At 37.6% G+C, this 16275-nt stretch overlaps 1 protein-coding gene and 1 pseudogene across 2 annotated transcripts in view; one reads left to right on the top strand and one right to left on the bottom strand.

Moving 5' to 3' along the window:
• Positions 1-16275, bottom strand: part of Cdh10 (cadherin 10) — a 222426-nt gene that overhangs the window by 168768 nt on the left and 37383 nt on the right.
• Rbbp9-ps1 (RB binding protein 9, serine hydrolase, pseudogene 1) lies at positions 4731-5283 on the top strand (annotated as a pseudogene).

The raw sequence follows: 16275 nt of genomic DNA, 5'->3' as shown, positions 1-16275 counted from the left end.
TTCCTCAAGAGAGGCTCCTTTCTTTGTGATAACTCCAGCCTATGTCAAATTGACACACAAAACCAGTCAGTACACCTATGTTTGCCTGAAGTAGTGTACAGGTAACAACAAATTCTCTCATCTATTTGAGTTGATCTTGTACAGTGTGACAGATGAGGGTCAAATTTCATTTTGTAAGATGTAGGTTTCAGGTTTCTTTGGGTAGCTTTGGTGGAGGAGACGTCCCTTCTTCAATGTGTGCCATTAGCCCATTGACCAAGAGATTTCTATAGAGCTGAGGCTTTGCTTACAAGTTCTTTAATGTGTTCATTCTTCCCTCTTTCTATGTTATGTGAACATTGTGTGCCTTGCAATGGTCTCTTCTTCTTGTTGCTGGAAAAGGGTTCTTACTAATAGCCATATTTGACAGAGCAGACTAGGCTGGAGCAGGTATTTTCTCCAACTTTCCACCATGTAGCTGAAATTGAAAGTGTGCACCAATACATTCAACTCACAGCAGTGCTGTTTTAATGGAACTGCCATTGAATCTGGGTGTCGCTTCAAATAATGATGAGTATTTTCACGTTATTAATTCTTCCAATTCTGAACAATATTGTTATTTGTATGAAGAAAAAGTATTTCTTCATGTTGGTACTGCATTGAACTACTACTGTATTGATTTTTTTAAATGGATCTTTTATTTATTTACATTTCAAATGTTATACCCTTTCCTGGTTTTCCCTCTGGAAACTCCCTATCCAATCCTCCCTCTCCCTGATTCTATGAGGGTATTCTCCCACCCTCCAACCCACTCTATCTCGCCTCCCCACCCTGCATTCCCCTACATTGGGACATTAAGCCTTCACAGGACCAAGGACCTTTCCTTCTATTGATGCCCAACAAGGCCATCCTCTGCTACATATGCAGCTGGAGCCAAGGTTCCCTCCATGTGTATTCTTTGGTTAGTAGTTTAGTCCATGAGAGCTCTGGGGCATCTCGTTGGATGATATTGTTGTTCTTCCTATGGGGTTGCAAACCACTCAGCTTCTTCAGTTTTCATGAAATCTCTAGAATTTCCTATAATAGCACCATATTATTTACAAACACATCTTATGGTAATTTGACTTCCTCTTTTCAATTTTGAGTGCCTTTTCTTTCTTCTCTAATTACTCTTTGTGAAATTTCTAATACTTTTCAACAGGAGCAGTGGAAGTAAGCATGCTCATCATGTTCATGGTCATGGGGAGAAATTTTTCTGTTGTCTCTAATTATGATCATGATGGTTGTGTCTTAGTCATGCAGTGTTGATTTTCCTGAGTTATAATTGATTTATATCTGTTTTTTAGAACTTTTAAAATAATTTTTAGTAAATAAATTTTTGTGACATCTACTTACATGGTTACTCAATATGTATCCTTCCTTCTCTTTTCATGTGTTAATATTAACCAGTTTTCATAAGTTAAGCCATCATTGCATTTCTCATGTCTTAGAGTTCCTATTGCTGTGATGACTTGGGGAGGAAACATTTCCACATAACAATTCATCATCAAAAGTAGCGAGGTTAGCAACTTAAGCAAGTCAGGAATTTGGAAGCAGGATCTGATGAAGAGACTGTGGCAGCATGCTGCTCTGTGGCTTGCTCCTCATGGCTTGCTCAGCATGTTTTTCTGCTTTCCTATAGAACCCAACACCACGTTGTTCTGATGAATGATCTTCCCATCCACAATGGTCTTTGACTTCTCCATGAATTCTTAATTTAAAAAATGCCCTATGAGCTTGCCTACCGCAAGATCTTTTGGAGACATATTCTTAATTTGAATCTTCCCCCCTCTCTAATAATTTAGTTTGTATCAGGTTGACACAAAATTACCCAGTACACTTGGAATGGAGCAAACTTGAAAAGCAAATAATAATTTCAGTAAGCAACGTTTTGAAGACTTTTTTTTAAAAATTTCTGTCGCTTGATTGCCATAATGCACATTATGCACCTCTATTAGCCTAACACTGTGCTTTGGGCAGGAAGCTTTGGGCATGACACTCCAAGTGTGTTGACAGAATATAGGAGCATTAGTGTCGTCCTCAATTTCCAAATGACTTTTTTCAGTGTGTCTGAAGAATAAAAGATTTCGTGCTTAGCAAATTTTGATGCTTACCACTACTCAATGTTTCACTATGAACAAAATGTACAAAGTCAGCCAAGAAGTATCCCTTCTCCACTGTGAAGAAAAACCATTAACACTATTCAGGACTGACTCTCAAAAAAGAGAAAAGAACACAGAAGATGCAAGAGAGTCAGACTACTACAATATGGCTCTCCTTACCTCATCTATTTTTTAGTCAACATCTCTGAGACCTGGCTGAGGGCTTTGAAACAAAGAGTTCGAACACTTGAGTGTGTGTTACATAAGAAACAACTGATAGTGATTAGGTGGGAAGGCAGCCTTAGGAGCCATGTACAGTCCAGAATGTGATGAATAAGTTCAGCAGCGACAGAACTGACAGAAACACGAAAAGAAGGCAAATAGTACAGAGCACAGAAACAAAGCAAGCCTAGTTAAAGCAATCATGTGATCTAACAGCCCAACACAATTCACATACAACATGTAAAATGACCACTCCTGAACTTAGTGCACACATACATAGGAATTAGTTACTCTACAGTAGGAAACAGCAGACGCTCAAGGGACCATCACTGCTATTACAAAGGGATGTCAAATCTCTCTACCTGTGTTTTGATTTCACTTTTTCCCTATGAACTCTCCCATGCCTTTCAAGCCTTAGCATGTCTTGTCTTTTTCCAACTAGCTGGTGCTCTCCTAATTCTCCTCCCACTTGGCTTTGCCTTCACCGACAGATCCTTCCTAGAATTACTGGCCACAGTGTGTGCACTGTCCATATAGTTCTCCTAAGATAGCCAGAATTCAGGCTACAACATTTAAGGAAGGATATTGGAAAAAAATATAAAAAAAGCAGGAAGAGGACCCTGATTTTAGCATATACTAAAGAGGCCCCAAGTATCAAAATGCGTCATGTTGTTACTTTCTACACACAGAAGACTTCACTTATTGATCCCTGTTTAAAGACTTAATTTTATACTGAGACAGTTCTGAAATATAAACTGCCACATAAAAGCATTTATTACATATCAGTCAACAAGACAGGGACCTTTCACAAAGGCTGAATTAGTTTATAAAATACTATGAAATAGATTCCCACATATATAATTGTGGAAAAATGCTAGGATTACTAAAGATAAATGAATTCGACTATATATTATGAAGAGTATAATATTAAATAGCCTTTTAAATACAAATGGAACTTTAAAGCCTTAATTCCAATAAACAGTAGTTTGTAAGTCCATTTAAGACAGTATTGACTAGGCTCATATATTTTTGCTTCCATTATACTAATTGTGTTTGATTAAATTTAGAGATAGATATTTAAATATTAATGTAAAGCATTTTCCATATTATAAATATGAATGTTTGGCCTCTATTTCAGAAAAACACATGAATAAAACATTAGGTTTTCTCTGAATGGCAAAGTTAAACAGCTCTACAAAATGGAATTATGATCCCTGAATATGGCGATTATACATTGATTTACTTCTCATGAAATCTTCTTAATAACATCTTAATAAATATTTCCTGGCAATGTTCCCATGCTAGGTTTTATTTTTCTCAGTCAAAGCTGTCAAAAGATCTTAAGTGTCGGCACTTAGCAGCACTTGAGAGGCAAAGAAAATTACGTGGACATGTGAAAGCTGAAGAGAAGAGGGGGAGTTACAGGGTCTACTGTGGGACAAAGAAGATGGATGGCTCCTTTAGCTGTGGTGTTTTGAGAACTGTAGATATTGGTCGGCTGTCACTTAATGGTCAACAGTACAAGGCACCGTGACTTTTAGAACACATTATTTCAAAAATATAAAAATAGCCAAGGAACGAACACCTCCTACATCGTCGAACACAAATTTTTATACATCACTGAACAACTTTCTCATCGAGGATAATTGGAGAACTGGGACTAGACAATGGCTTTTTAGTCCTATTGTAGAACATATATTCTTTAGATAGATAGTAGTGGGCCCAGTAAACTCCAGGAAAGTGATATATTTTACTATTTTCCCTTAAAGAAAGCCCAATACTTGGTAGTATTAAGTTAAAATATCCATTAACCAATAAATCTGAGGACACTCAGGGATTAAGTAATGTGGTTAATATAACATAGATCCTAAGTAACTACCCTGGGATTTAAGGTGCATTCTTTCTTCTTTATTATTCTGTCCTCCAACAATAGAGAATTCATAAGTTAAAATGCCAAGGACACACATACAAAGGAGAATGAAACAGCAACACGAGAAAAACAAATGAGGAATACTTATCTCCTGCGCTTCAACGTAGAAATTTAAAGAAGAATAATTTAATAAATTTTCATTATGTTTAGGTATACGAATGTGTTTGTGTGTATGTATTTGCTTGTGTGTGTGTGTGTGTGTGTGTGTGTGTGCGCACGCGCACACAGATGCAAATATATACATATGCTCTTAGAAGCCAGGGGTGTTAAATACCCTGGATGTGGAATTTGCAAAGGACTATGAGCCACTTGACAAATGCTAAGAATGGAAGATAGGTGCTGAGATCAGCAAGGGTGCTTAACAACTCTACTGGCTCCCCCTAAAGTCGTTTTTAAATTAAATATCAGGTAGTCTTGGTCTGAGAACTTCTGGGCATAGGTCTCCCACATCTGCATTCATGGCGTCCCCTAGCAAGGCAGTGATTGTTCCCTGGAATGGTGGCGGGCAGGGATGTGGCCACCCACGGCTGGTATGACTGGGTGAGAAAGGGTGTGGAGCAGATTCCCAGTTTCCAGGGTTTGGCTAAAAACATACCTGACTCAGTTACTGCTTGAGAGAGCATCTGGCTGCCCTTCATGAAGAGAGCTGCAGTGTGACCATCGTCATAGGCCACAGGTCCAGGGCCCTTGCAGCCATGAGCTATGCAGAGACACATTAGGTATATGCTCTTGTATTGGTGTCTGCATTCGCATCAGACTTGGGAGATGAAAATGAGCATGCAAGGGGGTACTTCAGCCGCCCCTGGCAGTGGGAGAAGATCAAGACCAACTGCCCTCACATTATACAGCTTGGCTCTACTGATGGCCCCTTCCTTCCATGGAAGAAACAATAAGAAGTGGCAGATAGGCTGGACGCCAAACTACAAATTCATTGACCATGGTCACTTTCAGAACACAGAGTTCCATGAACTCATTAGTGTGGTGAAGTCAATGCTGACTCCTGCTCTGTAACATACCAGGATGGGGTAGAATAATAACAGCCACTACCCTCACACAGCTTAGACCTGAGACATCCGTTCACTTAGGCTACCAGAGCGCCTGAACAACAAACCCATTTGAATACTCACACTGAGTTACTAGCACTTCCAATTCCCACAGAGCTTAAATCTCCCCAAAAAGCTACTAACTACAGCAGTATGTTTCCTGTTTGATAAGAGACAGGTTATTTTTTTTAAGCTATCCTGTTGATGCAAAGAGAGTTAAGTCAGAAGAATCCAGAACTTGACATAGACATGGTTGTGTGTCGCTGTAATCACTTCAGCGAAAGCAGAGGTTCAGGGGGTGGGAAGTCTAGCTTGACCCTGTCTCAGAAAGAGTGAGCAAGAAGACGACCCAGGTCTCCTGAGTCTCATTCCAAATTATAACACAATATTTTTAGCAAGTTGTGTTCCACTTCTGAGACCCCACTACTTAGAAAGGTGAGGAAGGTAAATCTTGAGTTTGAGGCCTGTCTAGGCCAAATAAAACCCTGCATCAAAACAAAACAAACAAAACAACAACAAACAGGTTTTCATTCAAATTATATGTGACACCTTTTCCATTTTGTAATAAAAATTTTCTCTTACCAGGGGAATGAAAACATGATTCAAGGTCCAGAATGTTGTCTTAGAACTCAAAATTCCAGTTGTTGTTTAAAGCTGGCTCAGGGGAGTAAACTCAAACTTGGTTCTTCATCATTGAAATCCCTGACCCCACCATGTCTCCGAGTCCTTCTAACTTGAGAGAGAGCAACATATGGATGCTGAGTAAGGGAGCTGTAGGAGACAGATAGCCGCATAGCCTGTCATCTATATATCAACTGTATAGGATTGGCAGGATTCAGGATTCAGTCATGGGGAAGTGCTACAATATAGAAATGTGGCAAGTACATATGTCTTCTTTTAACTGGAGGAATATATGTGTATGTATATATATTCCCTACATGAATTATGGTAGCTAGCAACAGCATTGCAATTAAAAGATTTGCAAATGCTGTAAGACAAAGGCCACATCATCAATTTGTGAGCTTGGTTGTAAACAGTTTTAGATTCTCTATGAAGTCCAAGAAAAGCCTAAGATAACTAAAATGAACATAATACTAAAGGGTGGAAAACAAGGGAGCAATCTGCATTTTGTTATTAAGTTTTTCAGTATCTTCAAAAGAACTTTTCCAGGGCTGGAGAGATGGCACAGTGGTTAAGAGCACTGACTTTTTCCAGAGGTCCTGAGTTCAATTCCCAGCAACCACATGGTGGCTCACAACCATCTATAATGGGACCTAATGCCCTCTTCTTTCTTGTAAGTCTGAAGATACAGTGTACCCAAATAATAAAATAAGTAAATCTTAAGAAAGGAAGAAAGAAAGAAAGAAAGAAAGAAAGAAAGAAAGAAAGAAAGAAGGAAAGAAAGAAAGAAAGAAAGAAGGAAAGAAAGAAGGAAAGAAAGAGGAAGGGAAGGGAAGGGAAGGAAAGGGAAGGGAGAAAAAAAAGGAAAAAACTTTTCCATAATTCAATTTAACTCTAGAGAATTCAACCTCTTGTAGAGAGCATTCAGGCAACACTGCAGATTTTTCTTAACACTCACTCAAAAATAAACAACCCCTTTTAAAACTTTTTATATTGTATATATTCAATGTATAAAATGGTTTCATGATTACATTTTTGCTGGCTAATAAAGTACTTTGTCAACCACATGTTCAAAAATGAAATAACATGTTTATTTCCTAGTAAATATTAAAATAAATTAAATTAAGTATCAGCTTTCCAGAAAGTATTCAATGGCCTTTGGCTTTGGTATATGTTCTTTATGTATTTACGTCTGAGCTACTGTGGATTAGCCTGGTGCTTATCATCTTTATTCTGCATGGGTGCAGATTAGTATTGCTATGATTACAATTACCATTTTTCTCTTGCTAAAAACCAATCTCGATTGCATTCTTGGCTTACAGGATTGGGTGAGCAAACTTATGAAGTGTAGCATTTATAGCAAAGATCTGATTGTGGCCGTAGGCCAACAATGACCTCTGCACGGGTACCTCCCTGATAGAAATTGAAGTAGTCCATGTTTCTGAGCAGATCAATTTTGAGATACTGTTAAATATTAGTGAATAGCAACTGCTATAATTACCAAATTATATTTAATATTATAATAAATAATATCTTCTATAAGGAATGTGAGATGATAACAATCACAGGTAGGTTACAGATAAAATCTCTAGTGGTCATCAATAAATATAACTTCTTTAAATTATGCTAATGACATTGTGATGCCAATTGAAATAAAATACCTAAACAAAGGAAATTTACAGAGGTTTGAAATCTCTGTTATGACCTTATTTTGCTACTTAAGAACATCATAATGTGCTAATTTTCCATATTCTAGCACCCATGAATAGAAAAACATCTCAAACTATTTTCTTCCCCCTTTTATGAAAGATACTTAATTCTTAAAACTGAAAATAAAGTACAAATCAACATTTAAGACCTTCTACAGAGTGGCTTCAGAATCAGAGCTAGATGGCCACATCCTAATTGTTTGTGTGACAATAGCTAGAGTAAATGGAAATAATATAACTCAGAAACATCAGTGCACTTGTATTCTACATTTCTAATATAGCAGTGAGCAAATACAAATAGCATTGTTGGGACCATGCAACATTACAGCGGAATGATTCATGTTTAAAGGATTCTTAGTAAATACACTAAAATCATTTTCTGTGTTTCTCTTTCTACCCTGTGTGGATGTTTTGGATAGTGTTTTCATTATAGTCTCTGTATTGTTAGGCTTGCTATTATAATCTTCATAGAGCCAAAGAAGGTGGGTGTAAGAAGACAGCTCTTCACTTACTGTAAACATAAAAGAATAGCCTGAGGTGATTTGGATCACATCCTTCATCCCTATTTAAAAAAAAAAAGGTGCAGTGCTAATACTTAGGATGGGGTAGCAACCCTTTAAAGATTTAATAAACAAGTTTGGGAATGATTACTCATTGTTTAATACAGAAGCTGTGTGTAGTGATCCTGTATCACAAGGGATAGACTAACCAATACACTGTATGGTAGAACATTATAGCAGAACTTGCCCTTGGGAAACTGTCTGCTGTCTGTACCCAGACTAATACCATGTTGTATAACATTTTTCTGAAGAAATCATTTATTGAGTTAAATGTGTATTTCAGAGTACAAAAATAAAGGACACATATTAAGACACTTACTACCATGTCCATTCTGTTTCTATCTCTATGCCTTGGTTCAATCCCTAGACCCACAAATGGCAACAAAAACAGCAACTCATGTAACTTGTCATCTTATCTCATGGCAGCCTGTGGCACGTGAACTCCCTCCCACATACATCCATACATAAGCACGAAGTTTTAAAAACAAAAATTAAAAAAATAACCTGAGAATAGGAAGAATTATCTTTTTCCAAAAATAACCAAACCTCAAAGCAGCATTTTGTGAATAAACTCTCACAAGAGTATAGCTCAATAACATTAAAAGGCTGGGGATATACTTTAATGACTGTGCCCGTTGGTGTGCATTATGGACCGACAGATTGGTCAGGGATAGTGTTGTTGAACAGCTGCAATATACACACCTTTGATTAAAACTAGTCAAAATTCCTCTCTAATCATTGCCTGGGTTTGCAAAACTCTCAAGAAAGGATCTATCCTTACACTGTATATTAATAGAAACCTTGCAAAACACTGCAATTGATAAATTTACCTTATTACTTCTAAAAGTAAGGATAAATAGGAAAATATCTCATGACTATGGTTGATACCAGCATTTGTAAACTTTCACTAGTAGCCAAACTTCCTCATGAATCATTATACTAATTTAATCAATAATATGACTTTTATAAAAGAACCAAGAAATTTTTAACTTACCTGACATAGTTTAAATAAATTAATATCTAAAGTATAAGTGATAACAAACTAATATGGTGATGGTCCTAGGTGACCCCTGTGTAAGGGTTGTTCAATTCCCAAAGGGTTCACAAACAACAGGTTCCAAACACTGATCTAAGAAATATCCCAACATCAGGCATGTGAAGCTCTCTTTCAAGTTGTTTCTAAGAGTTGTCCAAAAGATTCTCAAAAACATTAAACATACTGATTTGCCCTTTAGTTGCCACCAAGAGTTAAAAGGAAAGGCTTTTTTGTTTTGTTTTGTTTTGTGAAAATACCATGCACTTCAGACACAGGATCCAGTGACTCTGATCTGGAAATGACCTGAAGACCAGCTTTCATGTTACCAGAAGGTGATAAGCACTCATCCAGGGGAGGTAAGAAACAGATAATGAAACCCAGCTTTGATGTCTATACACCATAATATTGAGAAGCATGGCATGATAACCCTATGATCTTGGAGGTAAGAAGCAGCCCTTTATTTGGACTTAAGAACCGTTCAGAAATGGGAAATCATGTCTGGTACTGGGAAACTAACCAACTCCTCAAGGATACTGAAATCATGGATCTTGAAGGAGAACCTACAGGTATTACTTTACTAAACCAGGATAGTCTCCAACCACATTCGAAATACTTATCCATAATTCCATAAATAAGTGTAGTCCTCATTCCTCATCAGGCAAACACTGCCCATAAAAATTCAGATTTATCATCCTGAGTGAGGTAACCCAATCACAGAAAAACACACATGGTATGCACTCATTGATAAGTGGATATTAGCCCAGATGCTCGAATTACCCTACATGCACAGAACGCATTAAACTCAAAAAGGATGACCAAAATGCAAATGCTTCAATCCTTCTTTAAAAGTGGAATAAGAATACCTTTGGGAGGGAACAGGTATCAAAGTTTAGTATAGAGGCTCAAGGAACACCCATTAAGAGCCTGCCCCACATGTGGCCCATACATATACAGCCACCAAAGTAGATAAGATGGATGAAGCAAAGAAGTGTAGGCTGACAGGAACTGGATGTAGATCTCTCCTAAAAGACACACCCAGAATATGGCAAATACAGAGGCGAATGCCAGCAGCAAACCACTGAACTGAGAACCGGACCCCCGTTGAATGAATCAGAGAAAGGACTGAAAGAGCTGAAGGGGCTTGAAACCCCATATGAACAACAATGCCAACCAACCAGAGCTTCCAGGGACTAAGCCACTACCCAAAGACTATACATGGACTGACCCTGGGCTCCAGCTGCATAGGTAGCAATGAATAGCCTGGTAAGAGCACCAGTGGAAGGGGAAGCCCTTGGTCCTGCCACGATTAAACCCCCAGTGAACGGGATTGTTGGGGTGAGGGCGGTAATAGGGGGAGGATGGGGAGGGGATCACCCATATAGAAGGTGAGGGTGAGGGGTTAGGGGGATGTTGGCCTGGAAACCGAGAAAGGGAATAAAAATTGAAATGTAAATAAGAAATACCCAAGTTAATAAAGATGGAGAAAAAAAAAATTCAGACTTGACGAGTCTAGTCCCTACTCATGCATCTCCAACCAAATTCCTTTTTGTCAGTGATTAAGTATAATTTTTTATTGTTTTGTTTCATTATTATTATTATCTTTAATCTTTAATAATATCTCTAATCCTTTACTCAATCTCTCTTGGGTAAACAGTCCTGCAAACTATTCTTCCTCCCTCCACCTCCTCGAGGATATCCTTAAACCACCACACTCCCCCACACACACCCCTTCTGGCCTCCCTTATCCCTGGGTCCCAAGTTTCTCAAGGGCTAGAGGCATTTTCCTGATTTTCACTAGGTTATGCGATCCCTATGCATCCTTATTTTTATGGTCACCCATTACCTTTTCTTTTATATAAATTATTTTAAAAACAAATAATTCTCTAAATAAGCCCATGTAGAGTGTAGGGAGCTGCATGGTAAAACAAAGATGGCGCCTACATCCAGTCCCATCTGGTAGTAAACGACTTATCAAGCATGCGCAGACTTGTCCCCTTGCCAGGGGGGCCGTAGGATAATGAGTTGATCTGGCGCCCACCTGTGGTGAACAAAGGTACTGTGCATGCACTTGCATGCACGGGTTTTGCACCTGGAGCCAGTTGGCCAGGACGTTAATATGCTAATGAGGGATTCATGCTCCGCCAATCCCTGAAGGACAATTAGCATAGCCTCAGCCTGCTGGAATCATTTGTTTCTATCAAAGAGGGGTAAGATGTAGAGAAAATGTACCTTATTTCCAAAATGTCTGAGTAAGCACTCCCATGTTTATATATTTCAGGATGACCAAAAGAAAAATTTCATATTTCTATTAAACTTATGGACTAGGGTCAATCTATGTGCTTTTCAAACCATCTAAAAGCTCAGTCCATCGTATGGTGTAGCTATAAATCACACTGGGCTGCAGAGTACCTCCACTACTGTTCTTCTGGCAATGATCTTACCAATATACTTCATTTTAAATTGTGAATTGAGAGAAGTACCAAGGCCTAATTATTTTTCTTTCATTAAATTTAACATTTCACCTATCTGAAGGTCACAGTGTTTTAATCAAAACTCATCAGTGGTTATTGCCGAAGCCGTATGATACAAGTGCATTGAGTTGGAGTCAGTGCATTTATGTGAGTATTTCAACTGCTGTACTCCTGATACTCTGGACATGGTAATTGGTGTTCTTCAGCTGCAGATGGTTAGGCATGCTGTGCATCATAGGAAGTTTATCAGTGTCCCTGTCTCCTGTTCCCTAATTTCTAGTTTCAATGCCTTCCATAGATCATCATGAACTAAATGTCTCCAGGCATTGCCAAAGACTACCTGAGGGGAAAAAGGGAATAACAATTGCCTTTGAGTGCAACACATGCAGATAATTTAACAGAGCACAGAAAAACAACTCTGAACAAAGCACATAGGTTTTAAGTAGGAAAAGAAAACTGAAATTAAGTCCTGACGTAAATCCGGAAAAAAGAAAATAAATGTTGAATATGCATTTGCCAATTAACTTGTATGTAAATGTAACATAGAGTCAAGTTTTTCAAAGAATCCTATTTCGGTGTTGGGGATTTAGCTCAGTGATAGAGCGCTTGCCTAGGAAGCGCAAGGCCCTGGGTTCGGTCCCCAGCTCCGAAAAAAAAAGAACAAAAAAAAAAAAAAAAAAAGAATCCTATTTCCCTGTTTGTATGCTTCTCCTAAAAATTCAAACAAAAACAAAAAAAAAAGGAAAAACTTGTAAGTTCAAAATGACCTCACAGTCAGTCTAGTCCAGCATTTATAATTTCACAGAAAAAGGTGTTATTTCCCCATGTAATTTTACTAAGACAATTTATCCGGAACTTTAAAACTACAGATCACTGTTTTGCACTAAGTTCCCTAAACCCTTGTCTGCTGCCCAGCATAAGCATTGATTGTTCTACATGGCAATGAACTAGAACTCAGAAAAAAGAGAAAAGATCACCCACACTACTGGATAGATTTGATTCAGAAAGGGTAGCAAATTTTAATCAGGAGTAATTAGTGTAGAGTGCACCTGCAATTATCTGTGTTTGAGATAGGCAGAAGAAGTAGATAAAAAAAAAATCCTAAGTTCAGGGGAACTGGATAACATGGTTTCCAAAGAAGCAATTATATCCCGTAGGAACAATTATGCTACAGATTTTGTAAGAGAAATTGCCCATCAATTGCCACGTAGCTTATTCTAAGAATAACAATAATAAAATGGCATTTCTGGCATTTTTAACAAACCAACTATCATTGGATGTAAGATGTTTTTCTTTATTCCCAGTATTTACCCAAATTGATAAGGAGATACCAATGTGCAATGTAGAAATTCAATATCTAACTTGGGATTTCTTTTAAAGCAAAATCTGAAATCCAGTCAGACATTCACAATCTAGGCATTGTAAAATAAATTTTTAACATTTACTAATGTATAAACATGAAAGTAAAACTATCTTCAAGATGCTCTATTTTTAAATATTTTTCATAATTTATAAAGGAACTCTGACACAAAAAATATAGAAATCTCTTACCACAGAAAGATGATAGATTAAGAAGTTAATGATGTAATAAGTATTCCTAATTTTACATTTACTCCTTTCGTAACAAATGTAAGTATATATTTTTTGCCATGAGCTTTCCAGCCCTCTTTATGTATGTCACAAACACCCCACCTCAAGCCATACCTATCATTTGGGGAGCTGATAGACATGTTCTTAAACAGGATAAATACTACAACTTTATTCTGTTTGTTGTTGTATTTTTAGACTAATTTTAGTGTGTGTGTGCGTGTGTGTGTGTGTGTGTGTGTGTGTGTGTGTGTGTGTGTGTGTGTGTGTGTGTGTATTTGCTACATGTGTGGGGATGCCCATAAGAGCAATAAGAATATTGGGTCCCCTGGAGCTGGAGTTACAGGCAGTTGTAAACCTGACATGAGGACTGAGATCCAAATTCACATGCTCTGAAAAAGCAGCATGTGCTCTTACCAACCGAGCCCTCTCTTTAGCACTATTACATTTATTATATGTATGTCATCAAAGGAGCTGCTCAAAGACAAATTTTGATGACTTGTTTCCAAATATTAGTTATTTCACAAAAGGGCAAAAATATTACTATGGTGATTTGGGAAAGATACTTAGAGAAACACAAAACAGAACTTAAAGATCTATCAGAGTATAAAGAATAAGAAGCTACACAGTTTAAAATATGATACCTACAACAGAATTATTATGATTTTTAATAGTTCTCAAAAATATTTTAGGACACATTAAATAAATGCAAGAAAAGTACACATTTTAAAAATATGCTATGAAAAGTTACCATGTGGTACATTTGACAAAAGCTTTACTACTTCTCAGGAAGAAAGTTACTTGAAAGTTTAAGAAAATAATAGGGAACCATAATGGAAAAACTAGGTAGTATTAAACCGAAATTAAAATGTTTTGTGTCTTGTCTCTTTTGTATCAATTTATTCTAGCATACATTGAATTTGTGTATTTCAACTATATTTCAAATGCCAACTGGATAGTTTGTGTTATATTTCTAATGCCAAAAGAACAGTTCCAGAGGATAGATTCTACAGCAGTTTGAGTAATGAAATCCACACATAAATGTGGTCCCACCTACGTGAACCATTAAAATACCAAATTAGGGGGTTGGGGATTTAGCTCAGTGGTAGAGCGCTTGCCTAGCAAGCGCAAGGCCCTGGGTTCGGTCCCCAGCTCCGAAAAAAAAGAAAAGGAAAAAAAATACCAAATTAGGAGCTGGAGAGAGAAGGCTTGGTGGTTAGATGTTCTTGCTGCTCATTTGTAGACACCAGAATTTAATCTAGAGAATTTGGGTTTAAATCCCAGTACCCATGTTCTAAACAGTGTGTCCCTCCCTCCAAACATCTATAATTCCAAATATATTGTATGTAATTTGACAGAAGATGCTGCTGCTATCTATAATTGCACAAAGTATTAAAAGAAATGTTGGCTTATTACCAGTGTTGGAAGACATTCAGCTTTTCCTTTCTCTTCCAAATTTCAGTAGAAGTGTAAAAATGGGATCCTTCCTTGGCAAACCGAAAAATAGCTAATCAGGTTATGGCCTACAGTAACTGAGAACACAATTCTCATTGAACACAAGGCTTTGAGGACCAGGTGGCTGTTTCAAATCAATAAACAAATGACAAAGGAAGCCATTGAAGAAAGCAGAAGGGAATGGTGAAATAGAATGGAAGCTGGGTGTGGGGAGGGTTACATAATTATAATATAATCTCATTAAAAAGAAAGAAAATGAAAACTATACATAATGACGTAAAAGCCTTGAGTAGAGCCCAAAGCAAACTATGAGAATTTTATACCTTGGGTTAAATAATCTTGTATCATTTGGAACTGTAGATGGAACATAAAACTATGAAATTTCTAAGTACACCCTTGCCTGCTAGCTACAAAATACCAAAGTCATTTTCTTTTTCTTTTTTTTTTTTTATTAACTTGAGTATTTCTTATATACATTTCGAGTGTTATTCCCTTTCCCGGTTTCCGGGCAAACATCCCCCTCCCCCCTCCCCTTCCTTATGGGTGTTCCCCTCCCAACCCTCCAAAGTCATTTTCATACACAACCTCACCATAATGATTGAATAAAAAGAAAGCCCATAGAGTTCTGGTAATTTATGGGCACCTGAGGAATTTGATCAAGAAAGTGTTGTTATCCAGATGGTTCAGCGTATACTCATCTCCCAGATGTCTGATCCTTTACTGCCAGCAGAGAACGGCAGCCCTCCTGTACCATTTATTCCACCCCTCTTACTTCAAGTTCATTAACGACTTCTCTGACAGATTTACCTTACAAGGAGAAAAAGAAAAAAAAAAAACCCATCTCAGAAATGAAATTCAACATGCCCTAAGGAGACAACAGCAAAGTCAAGCTTGAGAAGATAAGAAGCATGAAAACATTGCTACAGATTTAAGGGTTGTATCAGTCAAGATCTATAAACCATGTATAACAACAAAAGTAGGCTGTACTAAAAAAGGGTAACAGAAAACAGCTTTTAATGTAGCCATTTTTGCAGATGTCCTTCCCAGAATTTGTAATTACTCTGCAAATCTGAGCAGGGAAGTGGGAGGTTTCCTCTACTGCTTAGTTAGGTGATATGTCAGGGAGGTTTTTGTGCATTACCTAAAGGACAATGCTATTAATTAAATGAATAAGCATGGTGGAGATGTCTTACCATTAGTTAACAAATGTAACGAACATTTAAAGAGATACTGAAATACTATTTTGGGCTTTTGACTATACAGATGGTGTTTCATCTAAACATTTAAAAAGGTTCTAAAGGGGCTTTTCTTTCTTAGCTTGGAGATGCTGTACCTGAAATAGGCTGAGTGATACCCCTGGGAATGGTGACATCCCAAGATGCTGAGAACAAACAATGGCAATGAGCCATAATGAGCAAGATATAATTTCTATAAATAGTAGTGTTGAAGCAAGGGCATATTTCCCATTGGCTAACTGATCATTCAATCTATGCAGTGCTTCCTACACCACTCTGTGCCCTA

Source organism: Rattus norvegicus, chromosome 2 (genome assembly GCF_021556685.1).
Source record: "Rattus norvegicus strain SHRSP/BbbUtx chromosome 2, alternate assembly SHRSP_T2T, whole genome shotgun sequence".
Classification (NCBI taxonomy): Eukaryota; Metazoa; Chordata; class Mammalia; order Rodentia; family Muridae; genus Rattus; species Rattus norvegicus.
This window is presented reverse-complemented; position numbering and strand designations above follow the sequence as displayed.